Below are 26,531 nucleotides of genomic sequence, written 5' to 3'. Positions count from 1 at the left end.
ATTTTTCCTGAAGTTCTGTTTATGACCAGAGAAAAGCTTGTATAAATGGTCTAGACCCCATGAAACAGGATAAAGAACCAATTTCTTGACATCTTGTTGACTTCCTGTATATCTTTAAAGGATATTTAGTGTTAATTATTTAAAGCAATTGAGTATCAACCTTGCTCTTGGGAAATAAGTTATACTTAAGTGTCTCAAGTTGTGGAGATTTAACAGAACAGTCATTTAATAGCATTTCCCTCATCTGCTATATTGCAAACACTGTGTCAGGAATTGTGAATATACAATGAAACAGATATATAGTCTTAACAGTGCCTCTGTTCCTCTAGGCAGTACTACTGTAATTTTCCCACCTTAGGTATGGAGTTAATCAAATAAACCTTTTCTACAAAGGAGGTATAGCTCTTCTTTCTGTACGTGGAATTACAATAGTAATAATAATGAGTGGCAATAGAAAAGTCATCTATGCACACCTTTAATTATTCAGATTTTGTGTTTGATCATCTAGATTGCCATTTTGTACATGACATTTCTATTTTTTTAAGTAACCTTTCAGTTGTTTGGTAATATTAGCAACACAGAAGCCGAACATTCCCTCCCATTTCTTTCCTTGTGTACTATGAAGACAGTGAAGCTAAAGCCAAGTTTTTGGTTTTAGCTTTAACTGAAAAGCAATGTGCAAATGTATGACTGATTGCTCCAGGAGAGGTAAACTAAGTACTTTCGCTCATTTGTAGTTCCAAGTCCCTCTCTGTCTTTGAGGACAAGTCTAGAGTTCATACCTCTGTTTCATACAGCTTTTAGGATGTCTTTCCATGCAATTTGACCAAATGCTCCCATCAGGCTCTCTTTCCCCATCCGTACCAATTGGCAGCAGTGAGTCGGTTACATTTCCCATGCCCATCTTCGTACGGTCTCCAAGGAGTCTGAGCAATAAGCATTGTCCATTAACTCTACAGTAGAGAACTCAGCATCAAATCATTTCAGATGTGCCTCCTAGGTAGGAGACTTGATTTTTTTTCACATCCAGTGCTTCTGAACTGCAAGGTAGAAGCCCAGCCTAAGTGTGCTAAAAAGTTACTGATGTTCCTGTTAGCTTTTGCTTAAACTTTTTGAGGACTTATTTTGTTGGAGAAAGCACAGTGCTGGCCTTGTGAATGTCATGGAGAATACTGAAAACTCTGGGATATTTATTAAGCCTGGAGAACTGGGTGGAAATATAATGGGCATCAAGGTTGCTGAAAAGCCCTTCAAGACAATGAACTTACTGTTAAGAATGGCTTACTATTCTTAATGATGCTTTGCATTTATAATGTTTGCCATCTTGGAACAATTCTTGAAACTTATTATTTCACTCAGGTGTGGAACTATAGATGGATTGATATAAATGAGGTTTTGAAGGGGCTAGCTAGAGCTGGAGCCTAGGCACTTTGTTTCCCAGCCATTTGTTCAGGCAGTTAGAAAATGCCTGCTCTCCTAAAGCTTCAGTGCTTAGAAACTTTGGAGGTGCAGGATGCATTGAAATCAAACACTGAACTTGCTGATTGGTCCATTCCAGTTACCCTGACAAAAGATGTCTCCTCTGAGGAAGGCCCAACTAAGTTTATGTGCCGTAAACTTCAAAGACTACAGATTCAGACATGGCAAATAAAAATATTTGTCATGCCTTGAATAAGGCTGTGGTAATTAGTTCCTAGTGGAACAGGAGAACAGACTATCTTAATTAAAGGCCATTTAGCTGGTTAACAGCTGTAAACTTCTCTCCAAATAAAGCCATTGGAAAAATTATATGAGTAAATACTATTTGATTTGTTTAATAATAAAAAGAAGGAGGTCCTTGAGTCTTCCTTTATCTGAAGCAGAGATGCAGGTTGAAAGTCTTTTACATAAAATGATGTAACCTGAGGATGTATTCATGAAGGATACTTTTTGTTAGATTTCTTCCCAAATCTTACTATCTCTAGTAAGAAACTAATTTTCGAGGAACTAGTGTGTGGCTGAAAATAACTGTGCCTCAAAGGGTCAGGTTCTCGTCCTTGTCAAGTTAACCTGGCACTTTACTAGAAAGTCAGTCCTACCTCCACTTGAGATGGCTGAAGCCAAACCATGACACAGAATAATGGAATATCCTGAGCTGGAAGGGGCCCTCAAGGACCATCAAGTCCAACTCCTGGCTACACGCAGGATGACTCAAAAATCAAACTGTATGATGCTCTCTCTCTATATATGATATATATAGATATATGATATATATAGATATATATCTGATATATATCAGACGTATCTGATTTCTATGCTGTTGGTAAGAGGTATTGTTTGAAAGAAGAGGGACCAGAGAAAAGAGATTTTCTGACGAGGTTGGCAGATGACCCAGTACCAGATGAGGCACCACTAATCCTGTTCTGCGTGGGTTATCTATGCCAGGTGTTTGTAGATGAGCCACAAAGGAATCTGGCATTGTTCTTAGTGCATGTGGTGCCTCAGCAATCAAATTATGCACATGAAGCTCAGGAAACAAAAGTAGTTGGTAGACTGTCTAAAAGCACAGTTAACACTGGCATCTTCCTCTCTTGGGAGGAGGTTTATCTCCATGTTTTACACTGAGTAAGCCTGTCTGTCTTTGCAGAGGCTGGATGAAAGATAAAAATAGCAGGAACCTGGCTTTTTCACTTTGTTTGAGGAAAGCTATCCCTAGAGTTAAGCTCCTGATACTGGAGAAATGTCCAGTTGATATTTATTTTAACACAGTGGTATACCTCGCTTGAGTGGATGGATGAAATAACAGCTGAGTCTGCTTCTGTACTAATGACACTAAATGTAATAGATGTGGGACTTGGAAAGTCAGTTAGCTCCCAAAGAGACCACTCTGTGTTTTCTTCTAGAAATACCCCAAAAGCTTGAGAGAAATGCCCCTAGAAGCCACCCATATTGTAAATCCCAAAGGAGCAAGCATTGACTAGCACCCTGTCTCATTGTCTGCACTGGTAAAAAGGATTAAATCTTATCACCCAGGAAATGGGTGGGAATGATATCTGTCTTGTGCGCCTCTAGCATGGCTGTAGATGTATGTACTCCCATTGCATCTTTGTCCATGATCTGTGGCTTGAAAGCCCCTTGGGAGAAGCTCAGAAAAGCTTTTCTTACAGGCAGGCCTTCTGCTGCATTCAGAATTTAAAAAATACCAAGCTGGAATATTAGATAGTAGGGTGAAAGTAAATTAAAACAAATCAATTAGCTACAAGTGCTATTCAGAGAGTGTTTCAAATTGAAATAGGCACCTAAGAGCATGAAGTATCCTGTCAAGTTATTGAACGTGAGGGTGGAGAATGGAGGAAGATGGTTTTAGTACACATGTTCAGCCACATTAATTAGAGCAAACTGATGATTTCCTTCTGTTGGGAATTGCTCTTAAAATGAGAACAGCTCTTTAGAGGGGGACCTCTATAACATGCTATCATTTAAAACTTCCCCTTATTATTGTATAAAATTTCAATACATTGTTGTCAAAATGGGGAAGCAATCTTGGGGGAAAAAATGCTTTAAAACACAAATGGTGGAATTGATTTGACTAATTGCAGCCATCTAACCCTGAATTGTTGCCCTGCACAGAAACAGTCATCTCATCTCTAGGGTAAAATTGTTCTCATCCTGAAGTAGATGTTTCATTTGGGTCAGATGAATTGTGCCTGAAGGTGCTTATTTCTCCCAACTGATTATAAACAGAGCTTAGGAAGACGAATTCAGATATAGAAATCTGCAGTGTGGATCTCTAGAGCTAGAGGAAATGGATCCTGACCAAACTATACCAATAATAAAAAGTTGAGAGAGAAATTTTCAAACAGAACATTTATCATATGTATAGTAGCGTTACTTGGTGGTCCAGGAAGTTTGTAGAAGTGTTTAAAAGCTATGGGGATCTCAGGTTTGTAAGGCTTCATCATTGAAGTTAACTAGCAGAGCAAAGGCGTGCAAGAAATATTTTTCAGGATGAGCTTGTCCTTCGGGTTGTTTCTAAATCATGACGTGCTACAGATAAAATTGTGATGTTAATATTGGGATCATTTCTCGTGGGGAATTTATCCCATAGGGCTTTACCATTTACCTTTATATCCTTGTAAAAGGGAACTCAATGGACAGGCAATAGGGATCTAAGGCTTCATTGCATTCAGTCTTTGAACTCCTTGCTTATAAAGTAGGTGCTTTCCTGTAATCCTTTTGACATTAAAACTCTCATTCTGTCTTCTAATTGGAAAACAGTATATGGTGCTACTTGGCTTTTATCCGATTCGTATTAATCAGTTCCTCATAAGTGAGAATATGAAAATCTGAGCTGTGAGGTAATGGCCCAATGTATGGAACTAAAGAAATTTTAGAGTCTACAACACTGTAATTAAAATCTCAAAAGATTTGTATGCTTGAGCACACCTTTTTAAAACATGCCATGGACAGCGGGATGTGCTGAGGGCAGGTGTCTTACATAGCAGTCTTGCTATTTCCCTATATTAAACTGCACAAGCATTTCTAATTTCAAGGAGATGAAATTGCAAGCTTTTTTTTTTTTTTTAAAACTAATATGTCTCTATAAAGACAATGAATTGTGACTGCCTCCTCATCTTGTGCAAAGAACAACGAGTCTCAGAAGTCAGAAGCTTTAAAGATTGGTAGCTTAATTAGAAAGTGTCCTAAATGAAAAGTCTCAGCATTTTAATTAATTTCTTCTGGGATGAAAGAAGTTTATCTCAAAGGAAATTGCAGCAGATATGTGAGTATTGGGGATCACTAGAGAGACCTGGGCATTTGGAGGCAGAGAACTTAAACTGTGAGGTGTTTGCTCCTTGTCTGTAACTTTGAAGTAAGCATAGATGCAAACACTATGTATGTATACAAAAATAATGTGTGCACGTGTGTATGCACATGTATAAAAAATAAAAACTTGAAGAAAGGGATAGGTGTCTATTCTAGTAGCACTGGAAGGCCCTAGGCAGTAGCAGGAGAGGTTTCAGGGGGTAGTGAGGAAACTACACAGCCTGAAAGGGACACCTGGAGCCAAAGATGGGACCCCCACTGCTTGGGCTGGGCACCCTGCACAAAAGTCACTGTGTGTTCCCTCCCACGTTGCTGACAGGAATTCTGAGAGTTTATTACACATCTGGTACAATATTCCATGCCATCGGCAACCACTGGTACCCATCCACTCTGCCTGCGTTGTCTCCAGGATGGCATCAATGTCTACTGGACCTGGGCAGGGTCTGATGTGGTCAGTTCAGGGTCATCCTCACAATATAGGTTTTGGTTACAACACTGTTCCAACACTGAATCTATTAGGAGTTATTTGAAATAACTTTCACATTGTTCCTCCAAAGTGATACATGGATAATTTGGAGAAGCTCCTTTGGGCTGTTATTTATGCTGCTAGACTGGCTTCCCGGTTTCAGATCAGATAGACTCATTTTCTTAATTCTGTGTAAAATGTATTGAATCAAGCAATGATTTCTATAATTTTATGCCTCAATTCTGGTAGAAATATTTTATAACTTTATCTGCAGGAAGCATCCACTTGACTGGTTTAAAGTTTCGTGGCAGATTCATGATTATAGTGAATGTTTTACCACTTGGAAGAGGGGATTGTTGAAACTTCATTTGCTTAGCAAATACTTATCAAACTTTCACCCCCTTCATTATCAGAGTAGTGCAGCCTTGTGCATTCAGTTGCACAATCTCAAAATGCTGTCTGGCAATTTATTGTGACTTTCTGCTCCTTCTTTAGACTTAGATTAGGATTTAAAGGTTACAACTATTAGGCTATTTGGAAGCATTGTTTTAATAGAAGACCATAATATTTCCTGCATGTTAACAATTTTGATAATGCTGACAAATAAAAGACTTTTCTTCATTTTCAAGTAAAACTATGAGTGCTTCTATTCCATTAACCAGTCCCCAAAATGATATCCCATAAGCCTTCAAGCTCCTACACTGCAATTATGGCATTATATATGGGGAGGGGAACTCTGGTAGTTACTCTGCAGTTATTATGTGTTTAAAAAGAATTTGTAAGGGTTTTCTAAGACTTGTGCACACAGAAACATAGGCAGTTTCATGCTTCAGAGTATCTTTGCCCACCCCACTGTGCCTGAGCATGATCCCTTGCTCAAGTCTTCCTGAACTGCCTAGTTTCTTCACATACACGTTCAGAGCTGTCTGTCCTCGAGTGCCAACAATTGAGTGATGTATAACCACACTGGAGCAGGGATCAACTTTGTTGTATTCATTTTCTACGAATCCCTTTTGAATTTAAGAGCTGAGAATGATGCAGGTCATCTCTTGGCCTTCTTCTCCCTGGAGGAGAGTCTAGGCCCCTAAATCCTGTCTGGGATGCTACAGTGCAGGATGGATGAGCAAGGTTTTCTGCAACAGAAATATGTCAGTTATGCAAAAATAACATTGATTTGTTAATAGAATATCAATTTGTCAATTATCTTGTTCTGTTTTGAATCCTATAAAACTAATTTATACAAGAAAGCTGCTGATTAGTGTAATGGTACTGCACAAAACAGTAGTAGTGCGGCAACAAATATTTGTTTTATGCTTTTTTGTAACAAATATAGCTGTTTTTAGAGCATCAGTGACGTGACTTGTTACATGAATTTTTGTTGGAAAGTATTAAAGTATGGACAATTTCATAGATGTAATGAGTATGAGCTTACAGCTAATGTTAAATGATGGGGAAAGTGAAATTATTAGAAAGACTTTGTGTGCATATATAAAGCAAGTTATCCTTAAGGACAAATCAGTGGAGAAATTTGCGAAGCAAGCATGTTTTACTGTCTTGATTTTATTTTATTTTTCTATTCAATGGACTACCTGTTTAGCTGATCCATTAGATGTCTAGTGGAAATATTTAAAATAACTATTTTAAAATGACATTTTCAGTAATAAGCCGATTAAACCCAAGTACAAAAATACTGTCTAAAGCTGATAATAGGGTTCATGTAATACACAGCAAATTGACTGTGGGACATGTCTCATTCAAGGGTACAGTTGCTGAAAATTGAGAATTCACCTCGTGACTCCACAGAGATGTAGTAGTGGGACAAGGTGTATACGGTCCCACTCCAAGTGTAGAAGTGATAGCACTGCGTCTTGAAAAATCAACCTGATCAGGGCTAGGAGGAAATCTTACCTAGGAAACACTATCAGTTTCTCCTAAGCACAATTTTGTTCTGGCCACCTCTGACTGACATTATAGGGTGGTCTGGGCAGGGAAGCAAGTTCTGGAAAGCAAACTCCATCTCAGTGCACGCTAATGTTTAGAGCAGGCCTGTGCAATATTTCTAAGTCTGAAGACACTGACTCTATTCATAACTTGAACAAAGGAAAAGTGAAATAAGGCAGAACTTGCTTATTCTGTGAAAGAGTTGCAAAGGTTCCTTAACACATGAAATTACATATTTTGTGTTCAGAACAAAGCATAAAGAAACGTGGGGGTTGTGAATGACAAGTTTCAGTATTAGAAACTGTAAAAGTTTGAACATTTATCACAAAAGACGTTGAAAATCAAAATGGTTGAATAGTGCTGTTTGCCTGTCTTTTCCATGATATCCAGTCTGACATGCAGAATAAGACAGAGCTGCTTGTGGTCTTTTTCAAGGAGGAGCAAAGTGTTTTCAAGTAATGCTTTAAATATTTTTCTCTATCTGAGGATATTAAAGTGGTCATTTGGGAGGAGAGAAGAAAAAAAGGGAGAGAGATTTCCAGGTCTCTCCTGACTACAGAGACTGCTTTGCTTACTAAAAATAAACTTTTTGATTCTTCCTTAAACTCTAAAATTTGAGCTGCTGGACTGCATTCAGATCACTGCAGTTTCAGCAAACATGGGTACAAATATGCAAGCCTGCAGCATGAAGGCCACTTTCATGGGCATTGCTGCTGTTGTGTACTTCTTCCCAAAACATAAGTTCCTCAGTCTTTCATGGTTGTCTGACTCCAGTTCTCACACAATGTTTTCTTGCATGTTATATGAGGGACGCTAAAGTGAAGCAATTAGAAGAGTGGAACAAACATGAGCAATGCCTTTCAGTAGTCCTTTGGGGTAAAGGTATGATTCAGGATTCAGAAGTGGGCAAGCTGCTTATGGCATGGCAGAGCTGGCTCAGATCTTCTCTGAAGCGTGGGAAGAAATGTGACTAATGCTGCCTCGAGGGTGAAGGGGAGGTGTAGGGGGGAGGAACTGAGCTGGGCTGGAAAGCCAGAGGACAACCAGGCTGCTTCCACCAGGGCAGGGACAATAGCAGCTGCTGTGCTGGGATGAGCCATGTGCACCAGACTCCTTTCTCCCTTGGCTGGTGGAGCAGCCAGCCCAGGGTGGTGGCGGCGCCTGGTTTTGTTTGGTAGGCTTCCAGCACTGATAAAGTGGTCTGTGCCCAGTTTGTCATCCTTGGCAGACTGATGTCCTAGGCAAATGACAGTGCTTTAATTTATAGCTGGCTGTGCCTTGCCATGGGTCAGTAGCAGAAGCAGGAATAATAACACAGATCTTCTGGCTCTGTTGATACAGAGCTTTAACAACCAAAAGGCCAAGCAGCCAGCAACTTCTACAGAGCTTAACCAAAAAGTGTCCTTTTCCTACCTTGGTTATAAAGAGCTAGGTGAATGGAAAGACAAGATACTACTAAGGAAATGAAAAACATAGAAGAGGATGAGTGCTTCTTGTTCACCCATTTTTGAAATGTGAGGAAACAGTTGCCATAGAAATGCTATTCTTTGCTTGACGCGGTGTGTACTGGCTCTAGGAAGCCATTGGTTGTTGTCATAAATAGCTTTTCATAAATTTAAATATCTCAGAATAATGTAAGGGGAAATGTGCCCCTATGTTTTCTTATAGTAGATCAGATTCTGATCAAGTCAGGGTCTGCTTTTACTAGACAGATTTGGGCATCAGTTTTTATGTATGGTCTTCAAAGCGAATGTAACTTCAGTTTTGTTTTAGTTGTAGCAAAGGACAGCATATGTTTTTCAGGACAGTTTTGTCTTTTAGGACAGTTTTGATAGAACTTAACTCGCAAATATGTGTGATTTACATTAACAGACTATAAATTTGCAGACATTAGTTGGGCACAGTTTTGGCTGTTTGAAGTGATGTATTCTGTAAGGGGGAAAAAAGCACTCAGTAAAGAAACAGTTTTCAGCTGATAATAACCTGAGATAATCAAATCTTCATAAATATGGCTAGTAAGTTTATTATAAAGGGTCAGATAGCAGGAAAGATGCTTCTCAATTCTTTTTATGGATAATATCTATTTATTGCAGTCACTTGCTCAGGCATGGCAGGAGGTAGTAGCAGCACCGAGTGGGGGAGAGGGCACCGAGTGTGTAGAACAATATGAGCTTTGGGTCTGCTTTCCTGGTTGGCACCTTGTTCCGCAGAGGACAGCTGAAAGCAAACTCCTTCAGGCAGAAGCTATTCATTAGAACAGCGAAAGCCAAGCTACCGCAGGGAAGGAAGAATGACCTGTACCAAACAGCCTATTGAAATGACATTTAAGAAAGTGGAGGCTTTGAAACTACTTTGCAGATGAAAGATTAAGTTCATGGCTACATTTAGTGGCTCATGCTATTTACAGATTTTTGGCAGCCAACCAGTAAGTTTATAGATTTTTTTTCTTTTATTTAGAGATAAAATAGATTTATTTTTCTTCCCTTTAAATGGAAGCAAATCTGTTTATAGGAGACTAGACCCTACGGCTAATGAAGATAGGGCCAGTTGATGTTCTCACATAGCTTTCTGGACCAGCACAGTATCCTTAAAGAGCTCTGTGTTCTTCAAGAACAGATACTGATTTGAAATTAAAAAAAAAAAAAAAAAAAAAGTGAAGAGACTTTTGCTGCTTTCCCTTCTTATAGTTAGATTTGGAAGTACATAAAGACAAGTCAGTAGTAATTTATTATAAAATTTATCTGGCCAGGTGGATGTGCTGTGTAACATACAGATGAAGTGCTTACTCAAAAGCTGCAATGCAATTTTAATTTGCTACTGCTGTGCTGCCCTTCTACTCTAAAAGGACCTTTCTGGTCTCTCATGCCTTAAAAAAATGAGGGTATGTCAACTGCAGCCTAGTACCTTAATTAATGGGAAGGCTAAGCTTATGTGAGAGTCTAGGTCAGAGATTTAGTGTTCCCTATTCCTTTCCATGGAGTCTGCCAGCCACTATAAATTACCAAAATGTCCACTGCTACCCTAGTGGGGAAGAATGAACTTTACAGCAAGGCAGCACCCAAACCATCCTCAGGGCACAGCAGTCCAGTGCTTGACTTGCTCTAGGGCTTCTCTGAACAAAACAGGCAAACTTCAATGCCTTGTTCCATGTCTCAGTTCCTCCCAGGTGTCCTGTGTGGAAGTGTTTTGATTCAGTCCTGCTCTGCTGTGCTTGTTATTAATTTTTATGTTGTGGCAAAAGTGCAAGAAAAGTACGCTCAGCTCTTATGGTGGTGAGGAGAGGAGTTAATGGTTCCGCTGTGGTGGAATCAATTGAGCAGAAGTTAACATCACCCAGTGATGCAGATGCTGTACAGGCACCCTGAGGACATGGAGCCCAAAGGAAATGCCATCAGTCACCCACTGTGTGGGATTCAAGGTGCAGATCTGTGGTCTAGGGCTGTGGACATGCCCTCTGGAGGGATGCCATTGCTTGGCACTCTGTGTCAGAGAACTTGCCAACTGACATCTAGTTTGTTACAGGGCAAACTTAATTTTGCACTATTGATTTCCATAAGTGTAAAGCCACAATGAGGCTTAGTACTCTGTTTCTTGCAGTTACTGTAAACAAATATGATCTGTGTGGTGAGAGCATAACTATTTGTTCAATATTACACTTACAGACATTTATTCCTAGGAGTAGTGCTTCCTAGGAGTAGTGCTTTTATTTATCATTAAATAAGAAATTGCAAGCATATTTTCTCAACATCAGTAATGATCCTGTTTTCACCTTTTTGACCTCTGACTTACTAAATATCATTAATTACAACAGAACTCAATCTCCTGAAGTAATGAGATTGTCTATCCTGAAATGGCCTACTGTCAGGCTTTCAAATTTGAGGGCTCATAGCTCTCCATGGCAATTTACATGACACTACTAGCATCTTAAAAAATAGTCATTTCTATTTGTAAACAGCATGCCTTGAAGAATGGCGATCTATTGTCAATGATCTCGCACCATGTCTTTACTTCTCTGTTTTTGCAACCAGAGACAGGGCAAATGTTATCCATGCTGTGTGTGACAGACATCCTTCTTCTCTTTAAGAATGTATATTCTGCTCTATCTTACTGAAATGGATAAAAGTATTGCCAGTTGGTACGTGGATCCGGTGGCATTGCTGCCTATTCCTGCACAAAATAAATGCATGTTAATAAATGACGACTAACAGACTTTTTACTTCTATGGTTTTATATAACCTAACCTTAAAGCCCTTTACATACTAATTCTCAATGTCAGAGAGCTCTGTTCTTTCAAAGACAATCATGAAAAAAAGTCCTACCTTCCACGGGAAATGGACAGGAAAGAGCGCAGAACAGACCTCTAGATCTTCTTCACCCCAGCCTGCTCTCTGCTTGTGATTTCCCATTGCTCTTGGCAATACTCCGTAACCTGCCTATGGAGAGTGTTTTCAAGCAGAGGGGTTTACATCATCAGGAGTGCCAAACATAGAATCCACCTTCAAAAAGAGATGAGAGCAGAGGAGTGCTTTCTAGTGGTATGCTGACATGCTTAGTGGCTTGAATCAGGGGAACAGTCTTTTCTTTTTGTCTTCTTTCCCTGAGTTGGCCTTTCCCTTTGGTTAACAGTACTAGCTATTCTTGCTCCTGGTTAGAAGGCAAGATTGCCAGTGGCTTTGTATGTGTGTGCCTGTAGTGCAGGGAGAGGTACAAGGAAACCTTCCTGGAAAACGTGCTGTTTCAGTGTGAGGCTGCCCTATTTGTGTCCTTCCCTGCAGGAATCAGTATGAAGCATTGCTGATTTTGCTAAACAGGAGAGGTGCTGCAAGCAACTTTATCTTTCTGGAGACCACAACCTGTGCTATGAGATGCAGCTCCATAGGGATCTGTCCCCTTCCACACTATTTTAAATTTCGAAGCTGGAGTGTGCTTGATGCTTAGCAGGACTTGCCCCCTTATGCGCTTGAACCTTCTTTTGTTATGGTGATTCTGGATGTAATGATTCCTGGAAATGTTTGTATTTAACTTCTGACTGAGAACAACTTGATACACTCAAACCACCGTGATCTCCTACAACAAATGGCAAGGCAATAAATTCAGTTCTGTAAAGCACATAACTGTCTTCTCTCAAAGAAGAGGAAGTCCTTTGGCTTTTCAGAGCTTCAGTAATGCAGGATAAAGAACAGTGGAAAACTTCCCACTCTGTGTGTATTCTAACTCCTGTAAAGTCTGGCAAATTTTTAAGAAATTAAGCAGTTACCTTAATATGTCTGCTTCTAAGTTGCAGATATTAAAAATATCTTAAGCAATGTGTTGCAAGATTTATTATTCCCAGCCCATTAAAGAATGTTTTGGTCTCTGGCCACCTACACCTGCAATAAGAAAATATCCTGCCAAGAATACACAGACTGCAGTGCACAGGGCACAGTCCCTGAAGTGGATGTGTCTAGCTCTCAATTTACAAAGACATGTACCCCTTCTTGGAGTGGGTGGTGTCTCTTAAAAACCTCATTTGAGAGGCAGATGGAGCATCACTGTGATGTTGTGGTGACAGCTTTACAAGGCTCTGTTACTAGTCTGGTTACAGCAAGAGCATCACCGTTCTGAGATAAGATGCTTGAAGCAGAATCAGAACCAAAGATTAATCCAGCTCCAGAACACTTAATATATGACTGCGTTTAACGTTTTACCTCCCTGCTATATCCCTTGGCTGCTTTTTATTTTCCTGTATCTTGAGATCAGTTTTTTCTACTTTAGATTTAGGAGGCGGACAAAACCTGATTCTGTTCTCAGAGCCTGGCTTGAGAGCCTTACATATCAATGATCCATCTGATGGAGAAAAAAACAAACAACTTTTCAGAGATCTTGAGACAGGACAGCAAATATGTTCTAGCAAATAACATGGAGTAGGAAGAAGCACCATTTCTTGATGCTTCTGGGTTTTTTAAAGGCTTCAGTCATCTAATGCCTCTACTCCCGTGTTGTCACAGCCCAACAGGTGTGCTGCTCTCCATCCTAAAAACCATGTGTGCTTCTGCCTCAGGGTCTATCACTCCTCCTCACATTGGTTGCTTCTGCAAAGAATGAAATTTGCTGGCCTAGGTCTTGCAAACAAGCTGGGCTGGCTTTACCAAATGGTGCTTGGAGTATGGTACTCCACACCAATGGGCTGTAGAGATTGCTTGGCAGACCTGTACCATGATGTCTTATTTCAGCCTCCCTCTCTTCACTGCCTGCTGGCTTTTGTAGGATTAGTGCTTCCTCTAAGAAAGAAAGAAAAAAACAAACAAACAAACAAAAAAAATCACAATTCCCATCCCTAGAGAAGTGTTTCATTTTAGAAATCAAACAGCCTTTTCCCTGGATCTCTTTCTCTGACTGTGTAGTTGGTATCTGTTTTCTAGATGATTAAAAAGGTTAGCACAATCTTAAATATATCTGCTGCCCTGGCACGAACGTTAAAAGATGGGTAAACAAAACAAAATGCCTTGCTGCCAGGTGCTGACATTCTGCTTTGCAGTCAGTTTGGAACAGAGCCTCCTACAATAAAACCTCTGTAAACCTGTACTCAAATGAGTGACCAGTGTGCTTGTGGTGGGATGTTAAAGTGGGATAAATCAGCCACAGAACAAGGTAGAAGATACCCAGTTTCTGTTTGTGGAATGCTGTGTGCTTTTAAGCTTGTTGAGCTATGTGGGTGTTCATAGGCTGCATGGCCATGAATCACCCTGTTCCCAGATGTGCATGATGTTGAGGTCAGTGATAGCAATTTCTGTCAATGACTGCCTGGTGAGGCACCCACAGGAGTTGTTTGTTCCTTTTACAGTTGAACAATAGGACCTCAAAGGAAGAAAATAAGTAGTTTACAACAAGCAGAGAGCCAGGAAAGAAATTATTAGATGGAGAAAAACTCATCAATCCCCTGGGGGTGTTTAAAAAAAGACTGTCTTAGGGATTTTGCCAGGTTTTTGGTCTGAAAGCACCCAGTGAAGAAAAGGACAGAAGTTGCATAAAGGTGTAAACTTTGCCAGCTACTGATTTTGCAACAATCTGGAGGCCTTGAGAAGCTTGAGTGTCCTGTGAAAGGTTTGGATGCTGTCCCGCAGGGACTCAAAGAAGTAAATTGTCTGAATAGAGCTCTAGCAGAACGTTATTAGCTATGTTTCACGTCTGGACTCCTGCCTATAAATCTTGGGAAATCTTGTAAAAGTTGTAAATCTTCCCTAGAAGTATTGTTTTTAGAGTTATTGGTAATATTTATCATTCTTTCAAGGATTATGATCACATTATTCAAATGGTGTGTGTTTACAGGCTAGTATATTCAAGGTTGTAAAGACAAAAGAATTAATGAAATATCTTTGCATATACACTTTTCTTCTTCTCTGGGGTGGGGGAATAAATACACATTCTGTTGATATACATAATTCTTTGACATGAGTATAGGTCATTCTAACTGTACAGATTTTACATATAAAACGTGTACGTAGCAGTGGCCTATAGATAGGATGTGTGGGAGACAGGAGAATAAATAATTGAAGTGAGGGCTAGCATCTTTCTAATATTCAGACTCAGGCTAATATATCAAGAACTTGTGAAAAAAAAATGTAGTCACAACTACTTAATTTGTAGAAACTTCTTAAAATATTCCAGGAGTGTCTTTTCCTATACATTGTTGTTCACCTAGGGTTTTTTTTTTTATTTTAAAGTAGATACTGTTAAAAACAGCTACTGTTAGGCTCACCAAGAACTCAAAATACTCAAACGTTTTCCCATGAGATGCTGCAGATGCACACACCACCACCCAGAAAACCAATGCTGGTTCTGTAGCCCACCAAGTCAAGTAGGCTGTGTTCCCTGCTCCTGTCAATGCTGGACTGCTGGGACTGAAGCCAAGAGCCAACAACAGCTATTGCATTTGCTTTTTATGTACTGGAGGCTATGATTTCCCCAAATGCTTATTTATAGTGTCTTTTTGTTAATATGTGGTAACAAACCTCACTTGTGCATGGTCTTCCTTCTGCCAATCCACCCCTTTCTCTTCTTGGTCAGAGTGAGGGGAATGGAGGCACATAGAAACTTGGTCTCAAGCTTTCCTACCTTTTCATTGAAAACTCACTGCTGACAAGGGAACACAAATGCTACCAAAAACAAATAAACAAATAAAATAATAATAATAATAAAAGCAGCCCCCACATATGAAGGGGCAAGATAGTCAAAACTGGTTAGCAGAGATGTGGTTATCTTTTGGTATTTATCTCTTTCCCTGAATTGTGATTGTCTGATTGTAAATAAGTTCAGTACCATAAGAAACAGCATTTTGAGCACTGTGCATGCTGTTTTGAAAAATGTCATTGATATAACGTGAAGATGAAAGTCAATTACTGTTTTCAGAGCTGCTTGGAGCATTTAATTTAGTGTTCAATACAAATGAAACAAACTGCTTTCACAGAATTACTTAGCATTTCCTTCTCTTTGTGGTTCTACTAACCACCATCTCTTTTCTGGGTTATCTGCTGTCTTAGAAGAATACTTTTGCCTTGACTAAGAATTCCATGAAGATTTCTCCCCACTTAAGGAAACACTGAGTGGGAAACTAACAAGAGTGAAGTAGAGATTCATTACTTCTAAATATCAAAGGTAACAAAATAAGTAGTTGCTTGAAACTAATCTATTTATTAACTTGGTAAGCCATGGGTAAGATTTTTTTTTTTTGTGATATTTGTGAGAGTCATGATACTTGTGACAATGGATGATCACTTGTACTTTATCATTAAAGGCATTGCTACAAAGGGCAGGCCCCAAAGGGGCTGCATCTCAATGCATTTGAAAACAAGGGAAAGGACAGGTAGACGTGCAATGCATCTGTACCTTTTGCTTTCAAGTATAGCTACCCAAATAATTAGCCTTGTGACTGTTGTAGTTGTTGTTAGCTAATGAGTTAACCATCCCCTTATGCTGATGCAGTAGTGATTACAGGCATCTAAAGATGTATGGTGTGCAGTGTTTAGATTCAGAATATTGCTTCAGCCTTCATATTCATTAAAGATTCTATTAAAACAAGGACTTTGACTTTGCATGGCAATTCTTGCAAAATTTCATAGAGTAAGAGCAAAGATGTGTCACAGCCTGAAATGTAACAAAATTAAAGCAATAAACAGGCATAAAACTTTAAAATTGTCTCCCTTCTGCTTTGGTGTCCAAACAAGTCTTTGTTACCGTTCTTGTAGAAAAGGAATCACGAGAGACTGACAGATAGGACGTTTCCAGCTTGAAAAATGTTCCTAGAACCAGGTACAACTTCATCTATCTGCTGCAAGACATGGGACAGATTATCAATGGTTAATCCTCACTTCACTGCTAGTGAAGGTGCCAGAGGGAAAGAGAGCTGACCTGAGTTTTGTCTAAGCAGGGGAAGGTGTGGAGGCTGAATTCTGCTTTAGATTATGACAAGGAAGAAACTGATGACTTTAATGTTGTTAGTTTTGGTTCATGCGAGATGGGGGGCCTATTAACTCAGTGGTTTAGCAGTCCTGCGCTGGCCTCGTGCTGCGTGTGCTTTGCTAACCTATTCCTAGGCTTCTGTTCTTGCATGAAAGTCCATATTTCTGCAAAATTGCCATCATACAACACCTACCTGCTTCTTGGGGATACTGTTACTATCAGTCTCTCTGTTGTCAGTAAATCAGTCACTAGCTTACAGCGCTTCTGTTAAGTCTTATGTCTTTGCGATGCTCTTGATAGTTCATCACTGATGAGGAGAAATATAACCATATATTTTCATAAAGGCCACTTAAGCCTTTCAGAAATAATGTCAGTAGTTGTGCTTATAGATTTAGGGCAGGATTTAGGCCTGATTTCTCTTGATAATGTGCCATTGTTCATCATAAGGTACAAGAATTCATGGCTGAAGGCATCCTGTTGTGAGAGACTTTCCCTCTGAGCTAGGTTTGTCATAGCTAGAATTTTACTATCTATATCAAGACACATTTCAAAAGTCATACAAATTATCTGCATGTACCACATTAATGCCTACCACCTAACATTTATAGAGGAGGCTCTCAAGGAAGAAAAAGAGCATTCTCCTCATTTTCACCACTGGTTGTTCATGGTGACCTCTTTAGCTAAGATTTGTCTTACGGATTGATTATTTAAAGTATTGACTTATTTACTGATGGCAAAATTATTTAGAAAGGTAAATGTTGTTTTACATGTTAGGAAGCATAAATCAGGACTCTATGTATTCTGTTGGCACCCATTTGCTGTTCATAATGTTTGGCTGCATGGTGCTTCTTTGCATGCAGTGCCATGCTTCCGGCCATATACCCCCCTTGCTTCACTCCCCCATGTTGCCCCAGTAAAAATGTGTGAGCTTTCTCACCTCAGAGCCTTCTGCTCTCTCAAGCGTACAAGTCCATGCACTTCTAGATAATGTTGTAGAGGCACAGTCACTTGTAATTTGTACTTTCTTTCACAAAAAAATGTTGCTCTTAAGTCTTGTTACTGGGAATTAGTGTTTCCATCTCTTGCCTGGGAATTAGTGTTTCTATATCTCGCCCTTTGAGCTGCTGCTGCTCAATTATAAACCAAGCTCTTGGGTGATGATGACAATCTCTTAACTCACTGCTCAGTTTCTGCCCTAACTTAATGTGTCTACTGATGTAAGTGCAAGCACGTATGGCTACCCATTTCTAATTTGGTCAGTAAGACTAATTTTATCCACATCTTACCGTGCGTACTGGGATATCAAGCAAGCAAGTAATGTCACTTCATATTTTTCTTTGCAACTGTACAGGTTGGAAATACAGGGCAAGAATTACCCTGCTATGGTCTCCTGAGAAGTTATTCCAAAATGTTATTTACCTTGCAGTACTCGTGATCAGGTAGCACTTGCTGTGCTACCAAAACTCCCCTCAGCAGGGGGGAGAGAGAGATGTTCTGAACCATAGAAATGAATGTTGATCTTTCTGAGTATGCTAAAACAGAGTTTTTAACAATGTTTGTACACAGTGGCCCCTACAACTTGTTCCTTTCTTTGCCTCTGAAGCTATTGCAGTCTTTCTGACAAAATCTTCATAGCACAGTGCTTCCAAGAGACATGGAAGAAAGGAAAGGGATATGTATTATTTCATCTGTGGCTTGCACCATGCTTGAGCTAGTCCTTAGGTATGACGTAGATCGTTAGTGTTGTGTTATTCACAAAGCATTTTTATTCAGATAAGCCATGTCAATTTTAGATGTTTACCAGTGAATAGTAGGAAAGTCTCCTGAACTTGTGAAACTTTCCAAAATAACAAGCTCTCTGTGGAATGTCAAGTATTGTAATTCCTGCTTTGGGCTTAGCCAAAGCAAACCTTGAAATACCTTTTCTTATTTTTTTTTGCAACATTCCTACTTCTGACATTATTCAATAAACCCTGATATGCAAAATTATAAATGTGGGAAAGGACTGTGCTAAATAATCCCTTGCGCCTGTGTTTAAAATAATAATTTAATAAATGGGTACACAGTAATAAAACAATATGAATAAGTATGCATTTTCTCCCTCCCATAGTGGCCATGCAGCTTCAGTGAGAATCCTATCTCATTTAAATAAGTTACTCCACTATTGAAAATGATTAAAAAAAAAACAAAAACAAAAAACAAACTACACATGCCAAACACTTCTTTGAGACCTATGGTTAGCAATCACATACTGTCTAGATCTATTTTGTTAAGTCCCCCATGCTTAGTTTGTTCCCCAGCCTGCAATAACCACCTTGAAATTTACTGCTTTATTTTACTTTCACCATTAACTTGCTTACCTGGCTAGACATTGTTAATGTAGCTGATGATCTGTATTCCATGCCGCATTATTTTCAAAGGCTTCTTGTTCCTGATTCAAGGTCTAAGGGGTGTTCTTGTGGATGCATATTTTGAAGCATTGCTCGTAATTTTAATGGGTATGGGGAAATAGAAAGAAAAGCTCACCATACTCTTTCCTAACTTTTACAACCCTGTGAAAGACCATAGAGATTTGCAGCTTTGTATTCTCCTGCAGGTTCAGAAAGAGAGATTAACTTGCACAGCTTTATTCTACAGGGGACGCTTGTTTCCCTAAACCAATTAATAGTGAGGCTCCTGTGGGGAGTCAAAGAGTCACAGAGGCTGCGGTTGGAAGGAACAGCTGCAATCACCTTGTCCAGCCTGTTCTTTGTACATGGAAGACTTCTGATATCAGAGACCATGTAAGCAATGACTTTGTCCAGGTGAGTTATGAAAATCACCCGTAACTGAGACATTACAGACTCTCTGGGCGATAGTACTGCACTAATCTCTTAGTGGAAAGTGTTTTTTTTTTTTTTTTTTCCTTCCAGTCTCCATTATGAACCTCTCAGGACGCTGCTTGTGAATGTTGGCCTTTGTTATGCTGCCTGCCACTCTCAAAATCCATTTGGCTCTGTTGTTTTTGTTACCTTCCTCCAAGCAGTTGTAGACACTAGCAGATCATCCCTTCAGAAGACTTAATGAACCCCACTTTCATCCTCTTCTTGAAAGCCATGGGTCCTGACCATCTCAGCAACTGGACTATATCCAGGGTCTCTACGTTGCTCTTGAACACATCGCTCATCCCAAAAGTGAATGAAGTACTCCAAGTGCAGCCTTATCAGTGCTGATTAGAGGGGGATAATAACTTCTCTCAATCTGCTGGGCATGCTTCTATTATTATGGTCATTTGCCTTCTCTCTGACAAGAGAGTGGTGTTGATTTATATTAATCTGGCATCCAGTGTAACTTCAGGATCTTTTCAGGCTAATTGACCCATTTTGTTTCCAGTCTTTACAGATGCATGGGGTTATTCTTCCCCATGTGCAGAGCTTTTCACTTTTCTGTGTTGAACTGTATGATGTTTGTTTGCCTGGTCCTCAAATTTACGGCTACGTTCCTTTGGATTGAAGTTCTGCCTTCTGTCATAACAGCCGCATCTAATCTAGCATCCTACGGGGTAATTCAGAAAATTTACAGGCAAGTTCCTGTCAGATTTGTTTTCATGAGGAACATTCCTCCATCCATTAACTGTAGGGGGAGCCATGAAAGATTTATTCCCTAAGCTACAGCTGGCTTTTGGGCATCTTCCCACAAAGAGCATATATCTGCTTTACCTCTCAGAAGTTAGGAGAGTGGGACAGAGAGAGAACCTGTAACCGTCTTTTCTTTTTGCTCTGCTATGCAGTGCCCGAGTCTGAACAGAACAAGAGCTTTTTGTTTGCTATGATGTTCTTCTGTTTTGTGTCTATTTCTGCCTTCCAAATATTGTGTTTCATCTTTAATGGTTATGGCATGCATTAAGGAGAGAACAGTCTTATGACTGAACCAGCTCCACAGACTGTTAGCCTCATTATAGACCCTTAACTTAATGTTCAAACTGTTGGTGCATTAATAATCTTTCAGCATAAAATGTTGGCTTGTCTTCATGACTTTTTTTTCCCTCTATTACGCTTCCATTTTTTGTAAATAGAGTACCTTCTGGCTAGTTAACCTATGCTGTATTTTTTTTATTAACCTTCCCTCTACATCATATTAACTACAGATACTCCTAATTTTTCTTGGATTTTCATCAGTCCTTCCATTTTAATATTTTATATAATAAAATCCTAGTGCTTGTATTTCTGTGAATATTGCTATTCCTTCCTTTGTTTCAGTGGCCTCTCTCAAAGGATATGTCTTTTGCTATTGACCATGCAGGTATCACTTGGGTGTATTTAGCTTCTGTAGTGGTTCCCAGCTTATTTTTTTTCCCCAGCCATTTTGTAGACTACTAAGAATCTTCCAGTAGAAATGCAAGTCCCTGTATGACAACTCCAATGTCCTGCTCCAGTAGTGTGTTGGTTTTGGTTTTCACCTCCCTAATTGTTTTGTGTGGATCTCATAGAAATAGTTCATATAAAGGTTTACAGACCTCAAGATGAGTACAGTTGTTTCACATGACAGGAGAGTGGAGATAGTGTTGTTAAGCTGTTGCTTACTGTAGAGAAAGCAGTATGTGTTAAGTGATGATAAGTGTGTGCAATATATTCTGACAAGTGTTGCCTACAGGATTAACAACAAAACATGCATTTGACTTGCTTTGTTCACTGAGAGATAAATGTCTGTTAATCAAAACCTGGTGTATTTTTTGAAAACCATGAAAATATTTCACTTTGGTATAGCTCTTCAACCACAATTTAGAACATGAAAACAATATGCCTCATTTTATCCTTTTCCCTACAAAGCAAATACATTCTATCTCAGGCCAGAGTAGGATGAGGTTAAAAGGAAGATATTTTAACAGGGAAGAAGTGTATTACTACTGAGAGGGACAGCAGCAAAAAGGCTGAAGAGTGAGTGGCTTGCTCTGTCTCAGTGGCAGCAATTTCTCTTTTTAGCCACTAACCACCCTGGATGCAGCCATATGAAAAGCCCACTGCTGAGGGGGAGTGAGCATGACATTCTCTTCAGTGGGATTCAGAGCTAAATTAGCTCATCCTCCTCCCGCGTATCTTCCTTCATGAATTGCTGTGATGTGGCTGCATTAATGAGACACAAGCCTCGTACAGTACCTTTCTAGTGCCAAAGTTCAACTGAAGTTTGGCGAGACTGCCTGCAAGTGCTTAGCTTTACAAAGTTACGGGTTACAATTTAAAAAGATTGCTTCATTTATTATATAGTGCATCATCCTTGTTTCTTTCCTTTATTTATACAAAATGTCTTTTTTTTTTTTTTAATAAAACAGTGAGGTGCCTAGACTTGCAATATGATGGTCTACTACTCTGTTTCAGTTGTGGATGAGTTCAACCAAGCTGGAAGTCAGAGGGCATCTCTGCTGTTTTTAGTGGCAATGAGCTGTCCTGAATATGGTGATTTGCTGTATCCACAGAAAGTGAACTTCCAGCTAATAACCCTGAAGGTTTCTTGGGTTATTTACCCCTGTGAAATGTGGGGTGTGTGTATGAAAGAACAGTGCTTCACAAAGTGGTCTCTGGTTTGTTGGTGGTTGGATGGCTGGGCAGCACTCAGTTAAAATAAGTAGCTGCTTCATACTGCTTTTAGAAGTTTTACTAGTGTTTTCTCTTTCGAATCTGGGATCCTGATTTTGATTGGCACCAGGGTTAAACAAGAAGGAGGGAAGTGCAAGAGATGCAAGCATTAGGAAACTGTGAAAAACTTTCCTACAGAATGCGCTTGCTTCTAACTGTTGTAGGCTGCAGATTTGTTGATGGTCAAAGGATGAATAGTTGAATTCCTTTTTAAATGACACACTTTAGATGTTGTGTGGATATTGCTGAGGTGATCAGCTCCAGGGCAGATGCATTCTGCAGTGGAGCAGGGGATGGTGATGTGCAGGGGGGTTTCCTGCATTGAGGAAACTCGAGGGAGCCGCCAGAAGCCAGCAGCTCTTGTGAGAGTGGCTGGCGAGGCTTTGGTGGGACCAGGACCAGCCACACCCCCACATGCCCCTGCTTGATGAGCCTGATCTCCTTGTATGACAAGGTGACATGCTTAGTGGATGAGAGAAAGGCTGTGGATGTTGCCTACCTAGAGTTTAGTAAAGCTTTTGACACTGTTTCCCACAATATTCTTCTGGAGAAGCCAGCTGCTCATGGCTCGGATGGGTGTATGCTTTGCTGGGTAAAAAAATGGGTGGATGGCTGGGCCCAAAGAGTTGTGGTGAATGGAGTTAAATGCAGTTGGAGGCCGATCATAAGTGGTGTCCCCCGGGGCTCAGTACTGGGGGCAGTTCTCTTCAGTATCTTTATCAATGATCTGGATAAGGGGATCGAGTGCACCCTCAGTAAGTTTTCAGGTGACACCAAGTTGGATGTGAGTGTTGATCTGCTCAAGGGTAGGAGGGCTCTGCAGAGGGATCTGGATAGGCTGGACCAATGAGCCGAGGCCAACTGTATGAGGTCCAGCATGGCTAAGTGCCGGGTCCTGCACTTGAGGCAAAACAACCCCATTCAATTCTACAGGCTGGGTGAAGAGTGACTGTAAAGCTGCCTGGAGGGAAGGGACCTGGGAATATTGGTTGATAGCTGTCTGAACATGAGCCAGCAGTGTGCTCAGGTAGCCAGGAAGACCAACAGCATCCTGGCTTGTATCAGCAATAGTGTAGCCAGCAGGAGCAGGGAGGTGATCGTTCCTCTGTACTCATCTCTAGTGAGGCAGCACCTAGAGTGCTGTGTTCAGTTTTGGGCCCCTCACTACAAGAAGGACATAGAGGTGCTGGAGCATGTCCAGAGAAGGGCTACGAAGCTGTTGAAGGGTCTAGGGAACAAGAATTATGAGGAGCAGATGAGGGCACTGGGGTTATTCAGCCTAGAGAAAAGGAGGTTCAGGGGAGACCTTATCACTCTCTACAGCTACCTCAAAAGAGGTTGTAGTGGGGTGGGGGTTGGTCTCTTCTCCCAAGCAACAAGTGGTAGTACAAGAGGTAAAAGCCTCAAGTTGCACCGGGAGGGTTTAGGTTGGATATTAGGAAAAAATTCTTCACTGAAAGGATTATGAGGCATTGGAACAGGTTGCCCATGGAAATGGTTGAGTCACCATCCCTGGAGGTATTCAAAACACACATGGATGTGGTGCTTAGGGACGTGGTTTTGTGGTAGACTTGGCAGTGCTAGGTTGACAATTGGGCTTGATGATCTTAGAAGTCTTCTCCAACCCAATTGATTCTATGATATTCCCTTTTTTCAGTCTCTTCCATGTCCTGATCCAGCCATATTTTAATTCTAAAAAGAACTAAACTCAGGTTTTGAAATAAATAAAATTAGCATATGCTTCAACACTGCTCTCGAGCATAAGTTCTTCCCAATGTCCCTAACTTCTAAAAAAGGAATGATTTCTATAATCACATAGTACATTCAGTATTTCCATGTGCATTTGACTGAGATGCCTAATGGTGGTTAACCATGCTGGTGACTTAAGTGAGGAAGCTGATAGACAAGCAGAAGCAGAGAAGTGCACTGAGGGGAGCAGTTTTTAAATACTTAATTACAGAGTGCCTGAAGAAGACTAGGAGCTTCCTGGAGTATGGATCAAGTGTTTTCTCCTCTGATAGGATTAGGCCACTCTGGCTACTTGTGTCAAGTCCCTTCCAGACATGACAGCACTTTGATTCCTCCCACTCCCCTGAGGACTGTAATTAAGAAGTTACTGCCTCCCAAGTGTGCAATTATATTCTCTAAAAACCAATAACAAGCCCTTAGTCTGAGGCATCCCCTGCTTCCTTCATTAGCATTTTCTGACTGATAGGTAGGTAGTTCATTACACTTCGTAAAGTGCCAAGGATGTTTTGTCCTCCATAAAATTTACTGAAATGCAAAGGGTCTTAGAGAGGGGATCAAAAGGAAGGCATGAGGCTGGTTAAATACAAGTATAAGTATGTTTGATAATTGTTTTTTGTCAAATATATAGTATCTGAGTATCTGTTGAGCTTGCCAAAAAATGAGCAATGATAGGCTTCTGAGAAGCAGACATTTGGGTCTTGCTGTTTTTTAAGTTCCATTAAAAAACGCTGATTCTAAATAAAAGATGTTGGAAGAAAACTACCCAAAGAGACAGTCTCTCAGCTGGTGACAGAAATAAAAGACTCACTAACCCTTAAATCTCTTGTTTAGACTAGCCATGCACTCGGTTATGTCAGTGCCACTCTTAAGCTTCTGTGAAGGCAGAATTGGTTATGGGAACTTTGTGTGTGCAAGGCAATAATGTGATTTGCTTGAAAACCTGCTTTGAGCAGTAATTTGAGTGTTCCACTACCCCAATGTTACTGCCACATCTCACAAATAATTATCTTTCTCTCATTTAAGGCACTCCAGCAATAGAAATTAAGCAACTCCTAGGCACGATCTACCAACGCAGTCACAAAATTTTGAGCTAAAGCTTCCTTGTTGCCGTGTACACCTTCATACTGCATTCTGAGTGGGCATGGAGACTGCTTTATTCCCTCCCTCACTGCACCAGCCTTTAGGCTTTCCTCTCTGCTTCCTCTGTTTAGAGTAAAGAACTTAATTTCTTTGATATTTCTACTAGCCCTTTTTTTTTTTTTTTTCCCTTGTTCTTTTCTGGGTGCTTTTCCATTAATTCCTGTCCTTCTCAAATATATTGCTCAAAAATGGAGTAGTTTTTTTTTTTTTTTTTTTTTTTTGGGTGGGGGAGTGGAGGAGGGGAATGCTTTGTTATACCCTGTTTTATGTATTTACAGTAAATGTTCTCTTTTTTTCTTCAATACTATGGCACTGCAAACTCATGTCCAGCTTTTGATCACTCGGGTCCTTTTTTGCGGAGTTCCTTTTACTACCCTGCCATTTGCCACCCTGCTTGATGCAGGTTATTATTCCTACCTAAATGTAGTGCTTCGAAATTCATTAAGGACAATGGCTGTCTCTTGCTAAATTGGTTATTTCTCCAGTTTGGCACAAATGCTCTTGACTTAGGGCCTCAGTGCCAGGAGTGAGCCACAACCCAGAACCCATTTACCAGAAGAAAAATACTTCTCTGTGCTTGGACCATAGTTCCAGAAGAGGATTTAAGGCTCACTTAGGAGTTATTAACACCTTGGACCTTCAAGGAAGGTTAAAAAAAAATAGGAATATTTTAAGGAATATTATAAGGAAAATGGGAAGTTCATAGTTTTAAAAGCAAAGTTCATTGCCTGATGTCTGTTAGTAGTATTTTTCTTCAGTTCTACAAGTCATAGAAAGCATCAGATAAGTTGAGTGCAAACTAAATAGTCTGTTTCCAGATCAAGAATTAAGGGTAATAGCTTGAGGGAGAAAGAAAAAAGCAAACTGCACAAAATTAAGGAAACAAAATAATGAAGCTTTGTTTAGTAGATGATTCTAATAAATTGCAGCTTAGCTAATTAACATAAGGAGGCAAAAGCAATGTTAGAAACTACACCCTGCTTCCTCCATTATTTTATGATCCAAAATGACTTTTGTATTCACTGCTACTGTCTGCCAGTATTTTAGTCCTGGCTGCTGTGTCTAAATTAGGAAATTGCTTCTAAGAAGTAACCTCTAAACATGTAAAAATACTGCAATTATGCCAGCTCTTTTGGGCAGGGATGAGTGATACTTACACAATATTCTAGATGATTGTTTCTTCAAACTATGTTCAGACCCTGAATGTTATTCATTAAAAGTGCTGGGAGCAAGACTTTAAAATAAAGACATTAACTGGTTTGTAGAAATCAGTACAAGTCTAAGATTAACTCTGAAGTTAGACTATAAACATTTGATTTTTATATTCCTTTTGTTCCGGTACCTGTAATGCTAGATAATAGTTGTGTTTGAGAGGACTG

At 39.9% G+C, this 26,531-nt stretch overlaps 1 protein-coding gene across 10 annotated transcripts in view; it reads right to left on the bottom strand.

Annotated features, from left to right (window-relative positions):
* HTR1F (5-hydroxytryptamine receptor 1F) overlaps window positions 1–26,531 on the bottom strand; it is a 120,729-nt gene that overhangs the window by 25,914 nt on the left and 68,284 nt on the right. Inside the window, exon 3 of one of the 10 annotated variants that reach the window (XM_080553750.1) lies at window positions 11,533–11,709. The exons of 7 other annotated variants lie outside the window; for them this stretch is intronic. The gene's annotated coding sequence lies outside the window, so the exon portion shown is untranslated. Of the gene's footprint in view, window positions 1–782; window positions 9,237–11,532; window positions 11,710–26,531 lie in introns of those variants that run through there. 2 more of the 10 variants (XM_080553751.1, XM_080553752.1) reach the window with 2 other exon arrangements.

The sequence above is a fragment of the Anser brachyrhynchus genome (genome assembly GCF_964034855.1).
Source record: "Anser brachyrhynchus genome assembly, chromosome: 1".
NCBI classification, from domain to species: domain Eukaryota; kingdom Metazoa; phylum Chordata; class Aves; order Anseriformes; family Anatidae; genus Anser; species Anser brachyrhynchus.
Note: the sequence above shows the minus strand (reverse complement) of the source record. Positions and strands in the feature narration are given on the sequence as shown.